The sequence below is a fragment of the Sus scrofa genome, chromosome X (genome assembly GCF_054392235.1).
Source record: "Sus scrofa isolate SSC_HxYL_T2T_F1_AM1 chromosome X, Sscrofa_HxYL_maternal_Yorkshire_Landrace_v2.0, whole genome shotgun sequence".
In the NCBI taxonomy this organism is placed as follows: domain Eukaryota; kingdom Metazoa; phylum Chordata; class Mammalia; order Artiodactyla; family Suidae; genus Sus; species Sus scrofa.
Window position 1 is genome coordinate 6,823,274 of NC_139401.1, and position 17,413 is coordinate 6,840,686.

Genomic DNA, 17,413 nt, shown 5'->3' on the forward strand with positions numbered 1-17,413 from the left:
TTCGTTTCTGCTGCACCACAATGGGAACTCCAGGGTTCTTCTTTTGCTTTTGTTTGTTTCCTCGACCACTTAAAAAGGGAACAGCCATTCTTAGTTCACGGCTGTACAGAGGCAAGTGGTGGTTCAGATCTGGCCCCCTGGGCTTAGTTTGCAGGCCCCCAACCCAGAGGGCCTGTTCAAATTCAGATGCTGGGCTCCACCCCAGTGTTTCTTCTTCTGTAAGCGCAAGGGGGGTGGCGGGGCAGGAGTGGGGGGGACAGGAGAGCTGCATTTCTAACAGGCTCTGGGGGTGGTTCCACATGGAGAAGCAGCCATCAGAAGGGTGGAGGAGAATTAAGAAGTCAAAGGCAGTAGCTTGGAGGTCAACCCTTGTTCAAAGGAGGCATGTTTCTGTTATTTTCCCACATGCTTGTGCCGCTTGAATGTTTTCCTTTAATCGAATCTGATGCCAAGGTTTGAAAAGTGGGATGCTTACAGAAGAAACGGAGTTTCAGACTGTCCTGGAAAAATGCAGAAAATAGGCAATGGAGACTCTCCATTTCCCCATGGCGAGCCTTGCTATCAAGGGAAGGTGGCCTTGGGAAACAGCCCTTACCACTACTCACTGGTTTTGGCCTAGCCTGTCCCTCATGTCCTGCCTTTTCCTGGCCCCTGCGGGCATTGGCCTTCACAAATTCCTCAACTCCACGGAGAAGAGTTCCCGTCGTGGCTCGGTGGAAATGATCTGACTAGTAGCCATGAGGACGCAAGTTCGATCCCTGGCCTCTCTCAGTGGGTTAAGGATCCGGCATTGCCGTGAGCTGTGGCACAGGTCGCAGATGCAGCTCAGATCCCTAGTTGCTGTGGCTGTGGCATAGGCCAGCAGCTATTTAGTTCCAATTTGACCCCTAGCCTGGGAACTTCCATATGCCACTGGCACAAGCCTAAAGTAAAAAAAAAAAAAAAAAAAAAAAAAAAAGACTAAACTCCATGGATAAAGGTTATCTCACATCAGAGAATTGAAATTTCAATTAACATCTCATTTGTGAGGCCCTGAGCCATAAAATTTCCCTCTATTTAGTAAATTACACACACAAATATACACATGTATGAATATATACACACATACATACATACATATGGATATGCATTATGGAGTTAATAGATATATAAATATAATACTACATAAACAATTATATGTAGGTAACTTTCCTAATTTTTACATTGACCTCTGAGGTGGGCATGGCTGCCTCTATTTTCTAGGTCCACAAAGGGCATTACGAAGGTCAAATAAATTGCCTATGACTACCGGGCTAACAAGTAAGAAAGACAATTGTATGCCAAAGCTGTCTGCCCCTAAGTTGCGTGGCTTCTTCCATACATATTAAACCCCTTTCTCTTCAAGCACAGAGAAAAAGAACTGTTTCCTAGAGCAAGTGCTCCATACGAAAATGAGGTCTGCCTCCCACCTCTTAAGTGCATTCAATAAAAAAAAGAAAGAAAGAAATAGGGCAGCAGATTATTTACCAGAATAAATATCAAATTTTATAAATTTTGTATCATTATAGGCTCATGGGTTGTTTTTTTTTTTAAATGCAGCAATAACTTGTCTAAAAAACGCTTTGCTTGGCAAATCTGCTGTAATATATTTTATTCCCCGACACGTAATTGCATACCGATCAGTTTTGATTTTTTATTCTTCAACTGGCCATATTTGTTTGAAATAGCTCTGATTTGATTCTCCCAAGAACAAGCTAGTGTGTTGAATAGGAGAATCAGAATGGCTGTTTTTGTGGGAGATGGGCCACGCTGTTTGCCGTTGGAGACAGGTTCAAAGGTTAGATGTCAAAACCATTTCAGGGATTCATTAGTTTCGGCGCGCTAGCGAAAAAAGAGGTTGCAGAAATCAGGCATTTTAAAGTCGAGCTGAAAATTTACAGAAAAATCATCATGATTAGCAATTGTTTTAATCCATATGTTATCAAAGTGCATCAAAATATGTTTGCAATATATAAATACATATAAAACAGTATATGTGCTACATGTTATATATTTTTCAGATGTATAACAGAGTATAACATGTATTCAAATATTCTTATAGTTATACTGTTTGTTTTATATATAGGTTTATACATATTACAAAGTTTATTTTACATGCATTTAATACCATATGGATTAAAACATGTCACATTATACATGTATAAACTATATATAGATATATATATATCACAATTGTTTTAATCCACATGTTATAAAAATGCATTTAAAACATACTCTTTGTAATGTATATAACTATGTATAAGAGTATAACTGTTCACCTGTGCACCTAACACATAGTCTTTTGCAATCTGCACACAAATTATAAAGCAGTATGTGTTAGGTGCACTTTTATTTTTTTATTTTTTTATTTTTTTGTCTTTTTGCTATTTCTTGGGCTGCTCCCATGGCATATGGAGGTTCCCAGCTAGGGGTTGAATCGGAGCTGTAGCCACCGGCCTATGCCAGAGCCACAGCAACTCGGGATCCAAGCCGCATCTGCAACCTACACCATAGCTCACTGGCAAAGCCGGATCGGTTAACCCACTGAGCAAGGGCAGGGACCAAACCCACAACCTCACGGTTCCTAGTCGGATTCGTTAACCACTGCACCACGACGGGAACTCCCAGGTGCACTTTTATAGCAGCCTATGGGTTAAAACAATGGATATCATGCTGGTTTTTCTGTAAATACCACCTGTGTGTCTGAGACATTCCTATCAGGTATGAAAACCATCATCCTGGAAGTTACTCTATATTCAGAGATGCTCAATAAATCCTCAGGAGCTTTACGATGCCACAGCGTGAGGGTGTGTATGGGATGGGGCGAGGGGGGGTGGACGCGGACTGGAGACCAGCCCCTGCCATATCTGCCTCTACAGGGATGGAATCATGAGCCACTGCTGACCCTTTGAAATGCTGTCTCCCAGCCTAGAGTCCTCATTTTGCTCCAAATAAAACTTCACTCGGGACTCTCAGGTTGTGCATTTTTAAAAGTTAGTGTGCGTGTGCGTGCGTGCACACGCTCTGGTTCTGTACCCTTAGGCGCTGACTTCACAGCAGTATCTGCCCCCGCCCCCGCCCCCGCGTTTGACGGCTCCCAGCAGTTGGCAGGTGCTGCGCTCCATAACCACTGAGTAAACGAGCAGTGGCACTGCCTCCAGAAGGTGTCCCTACACTTACACAATTCTGACGTGCAGCAAACACCCTCAAAGTTGCAAGAAAGCCTCTTCCGGCCCCCATTCTGTCACGGTGAGTAGAACCCAAAGGAGAAACCCATTGATGACACTCTCCAGAATCCTTAAGGCAAAGATCATCTGGAAGAAAACCAGAGTTAAATGGAAGTTTTCTAGGACGATCCAGATGTCTCTTCATTTTCGTTTGTGCAAAACCTGTGCCGCCTTCAAGGAAAGACTTTATTCAGACCCCACGTTGGGCCAGCCGGGTCTTTCTGCAATTGACAGATCAAAAGGCATGGAGATTTTCCCCAGGAATCCTGGCGTCTTGTACTGTTCGGGACACTCCGGCCTGGCATGTCTGGAGGAGAACAGGAAACGGCTTTGAGGAGATGCAGAAGGAGGCAGAAGTGACTGATGGCCTTAGTGTTGAAACCCAGGGAAGGGCAGGCCCACGGCATAGACTCAGGATGCTCAGCTTTTCTCGGCTGGTTCAATTCAGAACACGGTCCAAAGTGCGGCCATGACTGAATTTCCCTTTTATCTAATCTTCAGAGGGACGTGTGTTGGGGTTTGTACGAGGACTATACTACATTCTCTCTTGAGTTTTCAGGGCAGTCGACGGACTGCAGTGCAGCGATTGCTTATTGCACATGGATTCTTCATAGGGAAAGGATTATTAGAGTGACAGCCCAGAAGTGGAGAAAAGGAAGATTTGAAAAACTCAGGCCGGAGTGCTCCTCGTGGCGCAGCAGAAACGAACCTGACTAGGAACCATGAGGTTGCGGGTTCAATCCCTGGCCTCGCTCAGTGGGTTAAGGATCCGGCGTTGCCATGAGCTGTGGTGTAGGTTGCAGAGGCGACTTGGATCTGATGTTGCCGTGGCTCTGGTGTAGGCTGGCAGCTGTCACTCCGATTGGACCCCTCCCCTGGAAACATCCATGTGCTGCAGGTGCGGCCCCAAAAAAGCAAAAAAACAAAAGCCGAAAAAAACCCTCCAATAGGCTGATGTGGTGAAAACCCCACACCATCACATGCACAGCATCTAAGTCATGTATAGTGAGGCTATATTTTCCAAGGACAAAAGCCTGGAGTTTTGAAAAGGAAATTTTAAACTTTTGCTTTGAACACATCAATGACTGAAAATAACTATGTTTTTATCTAAACCTCCGTAAGTACAGGGCAGATCTTTTTGTGCGTTACAAGCCCAACGGCCTTCACTGAAAGTGCTGTTTTTTTTTTCCCGTCTTGGTGCATTTGCCAAATTTCACGTCCCTGGCAGAGCCACACTGAAGAATCCCACCAGCTCCCTCCGTCCAAGTGTTGCCAGTTTGGATCAGGATTCCGAGAAACAGAGCAAAAAGTTCAGTGGGCACATCATCCCTCAGTTACTTGACCCCAAGAGGCCAGAACAAAGCCAGCTCTTCGGCTGAGCTGATTACCTTTAAACTCATTATACTGTCTCGGCTTTTCATTTTCTTTCACCTCGTTCACTCTGGCAAGAACAGAGAGCCTGTACTCTTCACCACCTCCCAGGCAGCTTTCCTGGCCTGTCTTTTAAGATACAGACAGAGCTCTCTTAATATGAACATAGAAACCTTTTTGCACGTTCCTTATTTGACTTACAAGGTCACTGAGCTGACCGTGGATTGAGTGCTGATGAGAGGAGTGCTGCAGAGACCGAGGTGCCTGGGGCTGGCCAGGCAGGTGCAGAGCGTCAGGGTCCCACCCACGCCCATTTCTTCTGACCCCACCCCCTCCCCCAGGCTGGCTGCCCTGCACACGCGCACCCCCCCCCTCCGCCCCACTCCACCCCTGCCTCTGACACAGTCAAAGGTCACCATACCAGCATGCCACTGCCCACTGAAGGAGTTTCTGCCTCGCTCTCCTTATATCAAATTCAGGCTCCCGTCTGGATTGAACCTTGGTCTCCACGCCTCAGGGACCAGTTTAATATGTATTCACTGGAAAGGACAGCGAACAGAGACACAAATGTATCGTGATGGGATCATCTCCAGTTATGTCACTGTGATGGTTTGCAAAAGTGAGCAATGAACAGAGTGCTATAGATACATTCGTGTTTTTCCAGGGTCCTTTTTTTTTTTTTTGACTTTTTAGGGCCGCACCCCACCGCAAATGGAAGTTCCCAGGCTAGGGGTTGAATCGGAGCTGCACCTGCTGGCTTCTACCACAGCCACAGCAATAGGATCTGAACCACGTCTGGGACCGACACGACAGCTCACAGCAATGCCGGATCCTTAACCCTTCACACTGAGCGAGGCCAGGGATCAAACCGCATCCTCACGGATACTATGTCAGGTCCTTAACCCAATGAACCACAACAGGAACTCCTTTTGGGGTCATTTTAAAAGCACATGCCCAGCTCTGCTATCCACAGTGGAATGAATAATCCGGACGGCCCCCACCTAAGCCCCGGGGTCTCCAGCAAAGCATGATGGGTACAGCCATTTGAAACCTGTCCCCCCCCAACAACGGGGAGGGGGTGACTCTGGGAGATGATGGGCGAAGTCACATGGGCTGGCTCCTGTAAGCATCCGGGTTCAACACATTTCGGGGAAATGTCCTCGGATCCATCGCCGTGTGCAGAAACTTGCGGAACTCATTAGGAAGACACATTCGGACGGGCGCTTCTCAGATGTTCCTGTTCAAGCCCCCTGGAGACCTGGCCACAAGGCATGTCCCAATTCAGCAGGTGCTGGGCTGAGCCTGAGAGCGTTTCTAGGGCTCTCTGTCTGGGGATGCCAGCATCATTGCTCTTGGACCTCATGCGGCCAGACTGTCCTCAGTTGCCCTCGGTGGTGGAGTCCGGAGGGGTCTGCAGATGGACTGACATCCAAATGCCACGATGCCCGAGGGCTTTGCAAGGAGCCAGCATTGAGGGTTAATCACGTGCATGTATGTGGTTGTGAATTACACAAAACGCTTTCGCATTCGATGCTCGTGTCAAGCTCAAAACGGCTTTGCGAAATCACTAAGACAAACATTATTTCCTCTTCTTATTTTCAGAAAAGCCACCCAAAGAAAAGCAAAGCAGATGGAGAAAATCATGCTAGACCTTCATGTTCCCTGTACTCTCAGCCTTACTTTGGGGATTTTTCCATAGATGGTTTTCTGTCCCCAGAAGCCCAGTCAAAATCTTGTCCATCTAGAAATCTATTAAAACACAAATAAGTGGGATGGACTCTGATGAAGCTGACTTAGTTATTCATTAGAAGCCAAGAAGAGGAGTTTAGCTAGAAATGTCCCTGGAGGAGCGGGGGGGAGAAGTTTTGCCAAGAAAGAGTGATATTGGTTTTAGGAGAACTCCCACTGTGGCTCAGAGGTAATGAACCTAATAACCATGAGATCGTGGGTTCAATCCCTGGCCCTGCTCAGTGGCTTAAGGATCTGGCATTGCCCTGAGCTGTGGTGTAGGTTGCAGACACAGCTTGGATCTGGCGTTGCTGTGGCTGTGACGTAGGCCTGCAGCTGCAGCTCCGATTCAGTCCCTAGCCTGGGAACTTCCATATGCCATGGGTACAGCTCAAATTAATACAAAAAATAATGCAGTGATATTGGTTTTAAGATGCGAGCCAGTCAGACACACCACAGGAGAAGCATCGAATCTCGTCTCACAGAGAGAGCGGTGACATGCTACAGATGTGAAGTCTGAAGTCATTATCTGGCTCCTGTCCCCAGGACGGTACTGCTGGGTGGATTGACAGGGAAAGAAGTCGCAAATCTACCTTGTTGCATCAGCGTATTCCTCTGCTCAGTGTGCCTACCACTCCATTCTTCTGCATCAAAGAGGCATAGCTATTTTCAACTCAAGGAGGAAGGACTGGGTCAAGAGAAGGGAAGCAAAGAAGCAAAGGCTTGGATAATGAGCTGCGGTGTGCTTGGGACTTACAGAATCCAGCCAAAGGGAGCTCCCCAGGAGCCCCAGAAAGGGGGTAGAGGCAGAGCCCATCAAAAGCAGGTTTCCCAGAATTGGGAGTTTTCAATCCACAGGCACTTGCGGGTCTTTTAGGTGCTCCGTGCTGTTTTGAAAGTGCGTGGCCAAGCGAGTCTGATTTCTCTGGTTCACAAAGAGGTGGCACCAATATACACGCCCTGCGATCTTTCTCTTGCCATCTCTGCAACCCACCCTCTCTGGGAGAGGGGATGTGCTGGCTTAGGAACAAGTGAAAGATGAGATGTTTGTAGGGAGGCTTTAATGTCCCCGAAGCCTGAGAAAGCAAATCTTTCTTAATTCTAAACGTTCAAAACAGCAAAGAAAACCGATACAGTGAAAACACACTGCATTGAATGTAGAAAACAAAAGTTATGTTTCTGGTTCTTTTACTTATGATGATTGGGAAGGTTCTTGGCTGGGCAAACACCCCTGTTGACTGAAAAAAAAAGCACAATGTGAGAGTAGTGAGTTAAGTTTTATTGGGGGCAAAATCAGGCCCGTAGCCTGGGAGGCCGCATTTCGGAGAGCTCTGAGAAACCGCTCCAAAGAGGAGGGGGAGGTCAGTGTGTATGAGGTTTTGGTAAAGGGGGGGATGTTCATGCAGCCAAGCACACGTTCTGCACAAGTTTGCTGCTCGTCTCATGAAGGTCACTACGCGTCATGAGGAGCAGGTGTCACCATGAAGGATTTTAATGGTTTTCTAGACATGAGGCGATGCAAGAATTGAGCTCATAAAATCTTCTCCTAAAAATATCATAGTCACTGAAGACAAGTTCTGCCAGTTTTTCCAGAGCACAGAGCACCTCACTCCTGGTCTCCATCCTGAGCTCCTTTCAGGGGGTTTTGAGAGTCATTGGCTGCAGCGGCTCAAGATTTAATCCGTGTAGAGGCTGATGACAAGTGCCCACCTCCAGCTCACACACATAATAATTTGCGTATGTCAGCGTGTAAGTTTATTGTGGGGATCCCAAGCTTTGGAAAGGATAGATAGCTAGATAGCTACATAGATAGATAAATAGATAGATAGATAGATAGATAGATAGATAGATAGATAGATAGATGGATGGATGGATGGATGGATGGATGGATGGATGGATGGATGAAAGGAAGATAGGATAGACAGACAGATAGATGGCTAGATAGATAGATAGATAGATAGATAAGGACAGATTATGCACCCCAAAATATGCTGCTTTGGCATAAGAATTATTTTAAGATGAAGGCAATTGAGAAGCAGAAGATGCAGGAAGAAATCTCTGTCCTCTTCCTTCCTGCCTAAGAGCAGGGCGTAAACTTCCCTCCCTAAAGGGGACAGAAAAAATTCCATTTGTAAAGGTGTACTCCTGTCCCAAACCAGGAGAGGTGAGTGACCCTGATCTGCATCACCAGCCTTAGTAAAGACCTCTTAACTACCACTAACTAGCAGTGGCTACAGGAACCCACTGCTAGTCCTCTGTGCCCAGTTCACCACCACTAGGAGCTCAGCCACCTTCTCCTCTGTCTGCCCATGTCTCCAAATTGATCACCTTCTGCCAAGAGGGTATATAAAGCCCAACCCCACACCTGAGTAATGACCTCTTTGGATTTTCACTTCTTTCCATGAATTCCCCTGGTACACAAAAACATTTACATCAATGAAGAATCCAGGTTTTCTCCTGTTAATTTGTCTTTTGTCAGGTTAATTCACCAGCCTCAATAAGCAGACTGTAAGAGAGTAGAGTAAAAAGTTTTTTTCCTTCCCATACAGTTTGGGTGTGAGAGAGAGAAACACAGATGGGAAAATCTGTTTGCACTCTTTGTATCTCAAACTTCCCTATATTTCATTTGTTGCAGTGCCACCACCTCAAACGGAGACACGAATGCAACAAGACTCAATTACTGTAGGTTATGTTTTAAGACACACAGTGAGCAGTCAGCCTGGGGCATGTGGTTGCACCTCCTTTCCATCCAAACTGTCCTCATGCACCAGGTCTGGTCATTTCCTATCCCCGGCTCCAAGGATGGGACCACATAGGGCCAGTGAGTCACAGGAAGAGATGTGTTGGATGGGGTTCCTGGGTGACAGAGGCCAGTCACACTTTCTCCATCAGGATGTGGATGGGGAAGCTCTGGTTGCCATGGGGAAGCTCTGGTTGCCATGGGCAACAGCCCGTGGCCACGAGGAAGCTGATGCCCTAAGAGAAGTAAGTGGAAGGGCCTGGACCCTGAAGACACAGTTGAGCTGTGGAAGCAATCTTTCCTGAAACCTGCTCTACCCTGGACTTAAGTCAGATGAGATAATGGCCTGGGCTGCTGAAACCAATTTGAGGAGGTCTGTCTGTTTTCTGCACCTTGCAGTTTTCCAATGGAGATCTATTATTAAAGTATCTCTCCCACTGAGCTAACATTGATTGAGCATCTACTATACGCCTGGACCTTACAGATAAAATGATGCATAATGCACAGTCTCTCCAAAGATCTTACCACAGTATTCATCCCAAGCTCATTTGTTGGAAATGCAAACATTTCATTACAAAAGTTGTTCCTTTGCAATTTAAATATCTTCTCAAAGAGGGAAAATATCTTTTTCCTTAACTGAACTGAAAATGTACGTTGTTTTATGTCTAACAGTTAATTTTCAGTTATCCAAGGTAGTTTTCTAATATCTTTTTTCAAAGGGTTTTCATTGGTACATTCATGTTTTCTTCCATCTCAAAATAGAAAGATGAAGACCTAAAGGTATCAATATGTATAACTATCTATGCTAGAATTGCTAAAGAAATAAATTATATGGTATTTGTCTTTCTCTTTCTGACTTATTTCACTCAGTATGAGAGTCCTAGTTCCATCCATATTGCTGCAAATGGCATTATTTTGTTCTTTTTGATGGCTGAATTATATTCCCTGGTGTATATATACCACATCTTCCTAATCCAATATCTGTTGATGGACATTTAGGTTGTTTCCATGTCTTGGCTATTGTGACTAGTGCTGCAATGAACATGCAGGTGCATGTGTCTTTTTTAAGGAAAGTTTTGTCCAGATATATGCCCAAGAGTGGAATTCCTGGGTCATAGGGTAGTTCTACGTATAGACTTCTAAGGTACCTCCATACTGTTCTCCATAGTGGTTGTAAGCTTCCATTCCCACCAAGAGTGCAGGAGGGTTCCCTTTTCTCCACACCCCCTCTGGCACTTGTTATTTGTGATGGCCATTCTTACTATGTCTAGATACTAACATCGCAACACAATGGGAGGAAAAATATGTATACATATATGTGTAACTTGGTCCCCATGCTGTACAGCGGAAAAAAAAAAAGAGATTATAAGCCCGGGATGATCCCACCATTTTAATATATGTATTCTGTATAGAAAGATAAATTTCTTATGTACATGTATACACATATACAGTTGTACATTTTTCCATTTGCTGCCACCTGCATAGCAATAGATTGTTTGCAGAATTATCTGGCAATTAAATTAGAGGTTTTAAACAAAACTATATCTTTTGATTTTTTTTCTTCATGGAAGCATATTTAACATGTGAAATAGCTTTGCTAAATTTTAGGTCATGTCCAAAATAACACTTAATATGTATTCAAGGAATGTAATTGCCTTTTATTGGAAAAACAAAACATAATTAACTGGATGAGGTTGATGCCAAATGAATGGATCCCAATGATTTTTATTTTGTCTGCTTCTGTAGAACGCCTCCCCTTCCGTAGCTCCCCATCACACTGGAAATAAGCTATGGTTACATAATTCTCCCACACCGTGTGTATTTGTGTTTTTACCTAGCTGGTCTCTTAGACACTCATTAAAGTCACCTGCATTATCAAGAACCTTCAAGAGAAGGGGGGGGGGGACTCCTAAAAAACGTATTCATCACTGAGCCCTGATCCTGATGTCTTCAAATCTACAGGTTTTCCAAGTTTCATACAGTGCAGTAGATTATAGATTAGAAGGAAAAGCTATGCCATTTTCACAGGTAAATGTGATTTTTATCACTAATTTATCTTGAGAACCTTTCTGGAGCAGGTATGCCAAAGTGAAGCAAATTTCATAATGAATTGGTTTAGGTCAAGAGGTGGAAATTACTGTTCCCACTGTTTTTTTTTTTTTTTTTTTTTTTTTGCTTGGTAGGAACTATTTTATGAAATTGACCCCTTATATATCACTGAGGAAATGTCTATGAATGCTTAAAAAACGGTCACATTTGCAAACATATTCTTTACTTTATCTGGATTTACAGATGTCCCTTTGGTTTCGTGAGCATTCTTCTTTCTTGGTGAAGACAGAGACTAATTTTCTTTTTTTTAATCTTTTCTACAATTAGAGTTCAGAACACTTCTGTTTACAGCCTTCCTTTACCCAGTGATTCTCAAATTAGGGCAAGTTGGAGTCATCTGGGGAGCTTTTAGAGCTCTTACCTGGGTCATTCACACCACTAAAAGTTGTCTGTCATGCTACTGTATGGTGTGTTTGTTTTTGAGTTTATTTCCCCCCCCTGCATAAGCTAGACATTCACCCTGAAAATTCGCTACATGGGTTGTGTCTGCTTCTTCACTCAGCAGGGACAAACTTCACTGTTCCTATTCCTAATCATGAGCAGACAGCTCTCTTACCTAACCAGCCATCCAATAATTTCATTTTCTGCTTCATTTTTCTGAAGGATACTTCATTAAGCAATGTGTACTGAACTATTGGAACATTATTGACAAATACAACGTGGGGATCTGAAGAAACTCTCACTGGGCCGTTCAGAGGGGAAATAATTTATTTTGAGAACAGAGGTTTAATCTAAGCTGCACTGTGCATGTGACAATCTTTCAAACAAGACGCATGGGCAACAACTGAGGTAAAGATTCTGAAGGGAGAAATGGAAGGATTTGGGCTTTTTCTATAATTTCCTGAAATTCAGTTAAATAAACTTCTCTCCTGGCAAAAGAAACCAATGAAAGTAGACATCACCAATTACACACTATTTTCGGGCTAACTCCATCTCCCTACACACTAGATAAACAATGTGTCTTTGTAATCCAATTACTTTAACTGTCACAGTAATAAAATGTTGGCATTGAAAGTTTAAAGCCAGAACATGGTTCAAGGTTACTTAAATAATCAACAAAATGTGGTTTATCCATACCGTGGGATATTATTCAGCCTTACAAAGGAATGAAATTCTGACCCATGCCAGAACTTGTATGAATCTTGAGGACATTTCAGGAAAGGGAAAATCATTTTCCCTCTCTCCTTCTGAGCTCTTGGCTGAGACCCTAGAGTCAATGACAGATTAACAAGAGAAAACTCGAGTTTATTAACAGAATATGCCTTGTGTAGGCATGGGAGAGACCCAGGGGAAATGAATAACTCAAAGAGGTGGCTTAGAACTCTGGCTGATACAGCATCCTCAGTAAAGAATGACAATAAGTTTAGAAACAGCAGAGCAAAGGAAAGCAATTTTAGGCTTCCAAGATCAAACTATGGCACAGTTCACTAATAGTATAAAGTCTAGTTAGAAACGCTTATGTAGATTCCTTTAGCACCACATCCAAGCTGATAGAGTCTAAAGTTGTCTCTGGTAATTAACTTTCGTCTTTCCAGTTAGAAAGGGGAGGAAGAACATCTTTGCAAATTTAGTCCCACTTTTAGGCAAATAGAGGGTCAAGGGAATTTTTCTTCTATCTGCCTCTTCTCAAAGGCCTCTAGCTCAAAAGAACTGAGCTGGCATATTTCAGGGTTGGTGGCATATTCTGCTACCCTTCAACACTGTGCTAAGTGAAATAAGATAGACATCAAAGGACAAATACTGCATGAGTCTACGTATGTGTTGTACTGAGGAGAGTCAAATCCATAGAGACAGAAAGTCGATTAGTGGTTTCCGGGGGCTGGGGTGGGGGATGGGAAGAAGGAGGAATGAGGAATTTTTGCTTAATAAGTATAGAGGTTCAGACTGAGAAGATGAAAAAAGTCCTAGACCTAGAAAATGGGGATGGCTGCATAGTACTGTGAACGTGCTTAATGCTACTGATCTGTACTCTAAAAAACAAAAGATTAAAATGTTAATGTATATGTTATGTATACTTGACCTTACGTTTTAAAAATTATTTTATTATAGTTGATTTATAGGGTTGGGTCAATTTCTGCTGCACAGCAAAGTGACCCAGTTATACATTATTTTTCTGATCTGATCTTCCATCCTATTCCATCACAAGAGACTGGATGGAGTTCCCTGTGCTATACAGCAGGACCGCATTGCTTATCCACTCTGAATGCAATCATTTGCATCTGCTAACTCCCCAAACATCTTACATCCTCCCCCTTCCCCCTCGGCAATTTCAAGTCTGTTTCTCTATGCCCATGAGGTTGTTTCTATTCTGTAGATAGGGTCATTTGTGCCATACTTTAAATTCCACATATAAGTGATATCATATGACCATATGTTTTAAAAGATGACCTAACTAAATAGCGGGAATGATGTACAATGAATCCAGTAAGAAAGGAAAAATGAGGTGGTAGAAATGGTTCTAGAGGGGTACATCCTATGTACACTCTAGAACCATGATGGATTGAGTCCTTCTCAACCACAGGATGGATTGCAACAGCGTAACAAGAACTACAGTCAGACACCCTGTTTGATGTCAGCCTACAGAGCTGGTACTTTATTTTACAAGTTTATAGTGACTCTGGAGAAACATCTATCACCATTTTCACAATCTCTATCATCGGAACCTTTGAGTCTAACTCCACTGTTCATCTTTGGCAGTGTCTGCCCTAAAGGAAGAAATCCCAATGGGATTTCCAGCAGTCATGGCTGGGTTACCCAGAAATTACACTTCCCATCTGCCCTCCCCAAACAAGTTGAATTCCTAAAATAGTTTAGCAGCTCAAACAATTGCCAACCATGGAGAGATGCCTTAAGGAAAGAATAGCCTATCTGTTTCCACATTCCTAAGTTGAGTCATCTTTTTTGCCAACCTCATGGAAAGAATTCTTCTGAAATGCCAAGTGCCTATGGTAGCCTTCTGGGAGCCACTGTCCCCCAAGCAGTGTGGGAACAACTGTGTAGAGAGAATTTTCCAAATAAGTCTTGTCTCTCTGCCAGGGCACAAAGAGATTCTGCCGCCTGAGTTAAGCTGTTAAACTTAAGTTAAGCCTGTCTGCGTCTGCTCTCCCTAATCTGTAAACCGTGACCCCGAAGCGGTCTTGCTGCTCCTAAAAGTGATGAGGAGATGAATGAGATGACATCTGTGAGGTCCCTGGGGCTTTGAGAAAATGTATGGCACACATCAACGAGCTGCATTTGAATAGCAACCTGCAGAGTACCAGTGTTCATACTAACTGGATCACTGAGCCCACAGCAGGAAATGGTTAAGTCCTTCTCAGGATGATTCATTATTTCCCCCAAACGATCTCTGCTCTAACGGCGCTCTAGTTGTCATTATTGTGATTACGGTTAGTCTACATCACCTCTATGACCAGGGAGCCCGAATGAGCCTCAGAGGATGGATGGCAGCACCAAGGAGCAAGCTGGGCCAGGGGCCCAGGGGATGCCTCACCTGTCTAAAGGTATCTCCTGGTAATGCTGCCTCCCTGCCTTACCTGCAAACTGCTGAAGGTAAGGGATCCAGACCAATGGCTTCAGTTCAAAAGGCAGCAGAGACCCAGAGGCAAAGACTGGCCCAAATGCAGCCAGTCTTCAGCCTCCATCCTCTGCACAGGTGTCTACAGGGAAGCCTCTTGAAGACATGGCCCTGGACATGAGGCCCCTTCTCTTAAAACACAAAAAGGCGAGCACAGCTCGAGGGGTGTGCAGATCTGAAAAGGGGTGCATGCTCCCTAAGCTTGTTGCCAAGCCTGCTAGGATCATCCTCTTAAAAGATTAGGATTAGGGAATGCCACCACCGGCCTCAAGTCCCTGAGGGACAGTGCATGGCCTAGGAAATAAAACCCATTTGCTTAGCACAGCACAGAGCATTTTCAAGGCTCTGCCTCCACCTCATCTCTCTGCAAAGTGCCAGACCGCGCCTGTAACCCAGTGGCAGTCTAGTCGAGGCAGGATCCCCTGGGATAGCGTCCAGGTTCTGGCCCTCCAGCCCAGGCTGGATGTCTGAATGTCCTCTCACACCACTTCCTTTCTGTGTCTCCTATTTATCCATCAAGACCCAGCCTACAGGCTCTCTCCTTTGGAAAGTTTCTTAATGCCCCCAAGGAAAGGAATATTTTGCTCCACTGTCTTGCATCACCCAAAGCGTGGCAGGATGCCTCCCTTGCTGGTCCAGCAGGAGAGCTGCTGGCAGCCTCTCAAATCTTAGTGACATTAGACAGGGGTATTAGCCCCCCCTCCCTGGGCACAGCACAGCACCTTATTCCTAAGAAGCATTCAACCAAGGTTGCTTGGGCAGAGGGGATTACCTCTGATGGGAGTCCTTGAAATGATGGAATCTTGGCTCAGATCCTGGGCAGGCACAGTCCCACCGTCAGCAGGGCATTAGCTTTGAAGGCAGGGACTCAGATACACATCATTCACAAATTTCCCTTATGTCATTTCCTCCACCTTCAGGCACTAGCAGAGAAATTGGACCTCTTCAAAGGCTGAATGTGAGATCCTGGCATACAACATACAAAAAATCTAGATAAGCCATCCCAGGCTTCATCCACATGGATGCTACAGTCATCAGTATCATCGGCCTCAGTCAGATGAACTCAGCTCCAACTGGAAGCAAATAAAAGCTGGATACAAGAGCTTTGGCTTTGACCCATGTGTTAAACCACTGCTCACACGAGCATCATAAATGACTTAAAACAGAGCTGAGTGAAAGATGTCGGTGCCCCTGGGATAAAGTGTGAGTCTTTATTTTTTTTATTTTTTTGTCTTTTTGTCTTTGTTGTTGTTGTTGTTGTTGTTATTGTTGCTATTTCTTGGGCCGCTCCCGCGGCATATGGAGGTTCCCAGGCTAGGGGTTGAATCGGAGCTGTAGCCACCGGCCTACGCCAGAGCCACAGCAACGCGGGATCCGAGCCGCGTCTGCAACCTACACCACAGCTCACGGCAACGCCGGATCGTTAACCCACTGAGCAAGGGCAGGGATCGAACCCGCAACCTCATGGTTCCTAGTCGGATTCATTAACCACTGCGCCACGACGGGAACTCCGAAAGTGTGAGTCTTTAAAGGAAGCTTCAACTGATTCCTCATTTCATGCATTCTTGTTACCTTCGAGGTCTTATAAGCTCTACACTACCCTTAGTCTAGACCTGGGAGGAACTGCTGGTGTGAAATGTTCAAGAGGAATGCTTGGCGATGTCATTATTATTAACTGCAACAAAACGAACTGTTAACACCATCTGTTCCTTGTGGTGGATGTCACATTTTAGCTCCAAGTGGTGCAGGAGCTGGTTCTGCTGGAGGGAGCAGCGTCAAACCCCCTTTTGCTCTCCTTGTTGCCCCATAACACTGTCACCACATCTCCCCCTCACCCCATCACCCCATTGTCTCATCACCTCATCATCACCCCATCATCTCATCACCCCATCACTTCATCACCCCATCATCTCCACCACATCACCCCATCACTTCATCACCCCATCATCTCATCACCCCATCACCCCATCATCTCATCACCCCATCACCCCATCATCTCATCATCCCATTACCCCATCATCCCATCATCCCATCATCTCATCACCCCATCACCCCATCACATCACTCCATCATGTCATCATCCCATGACACCATCATCACATTATCCTATCATCTCATCACGCCATTACCCCATAACCCCATCATCTCATCACCCCATCATCTCATCACCCCATCATCTCATCACCCCATCATCCCATCACCCCATAACCCCATCATCTCATCACCCCATCATCTCATCATCCCATCATCTCATCACCTCATCATCTCATCACATCATCTCATCATCACCCCATCACTTCATCACCCCATCATGTCATCACACCATGACCCATCATCACATGACCCCATCATCTCATCACCCCATCATCTCATCATGCCATCACCCCATGACCCCATCATTGCATTACCCCATCATCTCATCACCCCATCACTTCGTCACCCCAGCATCTCATCACCTCATCGCCCCATCATCCCATCACCCCATAACCCCATCAATCTCATCACCCTTCACTTCATCACCCCATGATCCCATCATCACATAACCCCATCATTTCATCATCTCATCACCCCATCATCTCATCATCTCATTACCCCATCACCTCATCACTTCATTACCCCATCACCTCATCACTGTCATCACCCCAC

At 44.9% G+C, this 17,413-nt stretch overlaps 1 protein-coding gene across 49 annotated transcripts in view; it reads right to left on the reverse strand.

The window, feature by feature from the left end:
* LOC100521877 (pseudouridine-5'-phosphatase) overlaps window positions 1-17,413 on the reverse strand; it is a 631,841-nt gene that overhangs the window by 261,837 nt on the left and 352,591 nt on the right. For 7 of the 49 annotated variants that reach the window (XR_014835017.1, XR_014835009.1, XR_014835027.1 and 4 more), the window contains one exon: window positions 15,540-15,733. The exons of 34 other annotated variants lie outside the window; for them this stretch is intronic. The gene's annotated coding sequence lies outside the window, so the exon portion shown is untranslated. Of the gene's footprint in view, window positions 1-3,198; window positions 3,553-5,037; window positions 5,156-15,539; window positions 15,734-17,413 lie in introns of all 49 variants that reach the window. 8 more of the 49 variants (XR_014835018.1, XR_014835014.1, XR_014835013.1 and 5 more) reach the window with 3 other exon arrangements.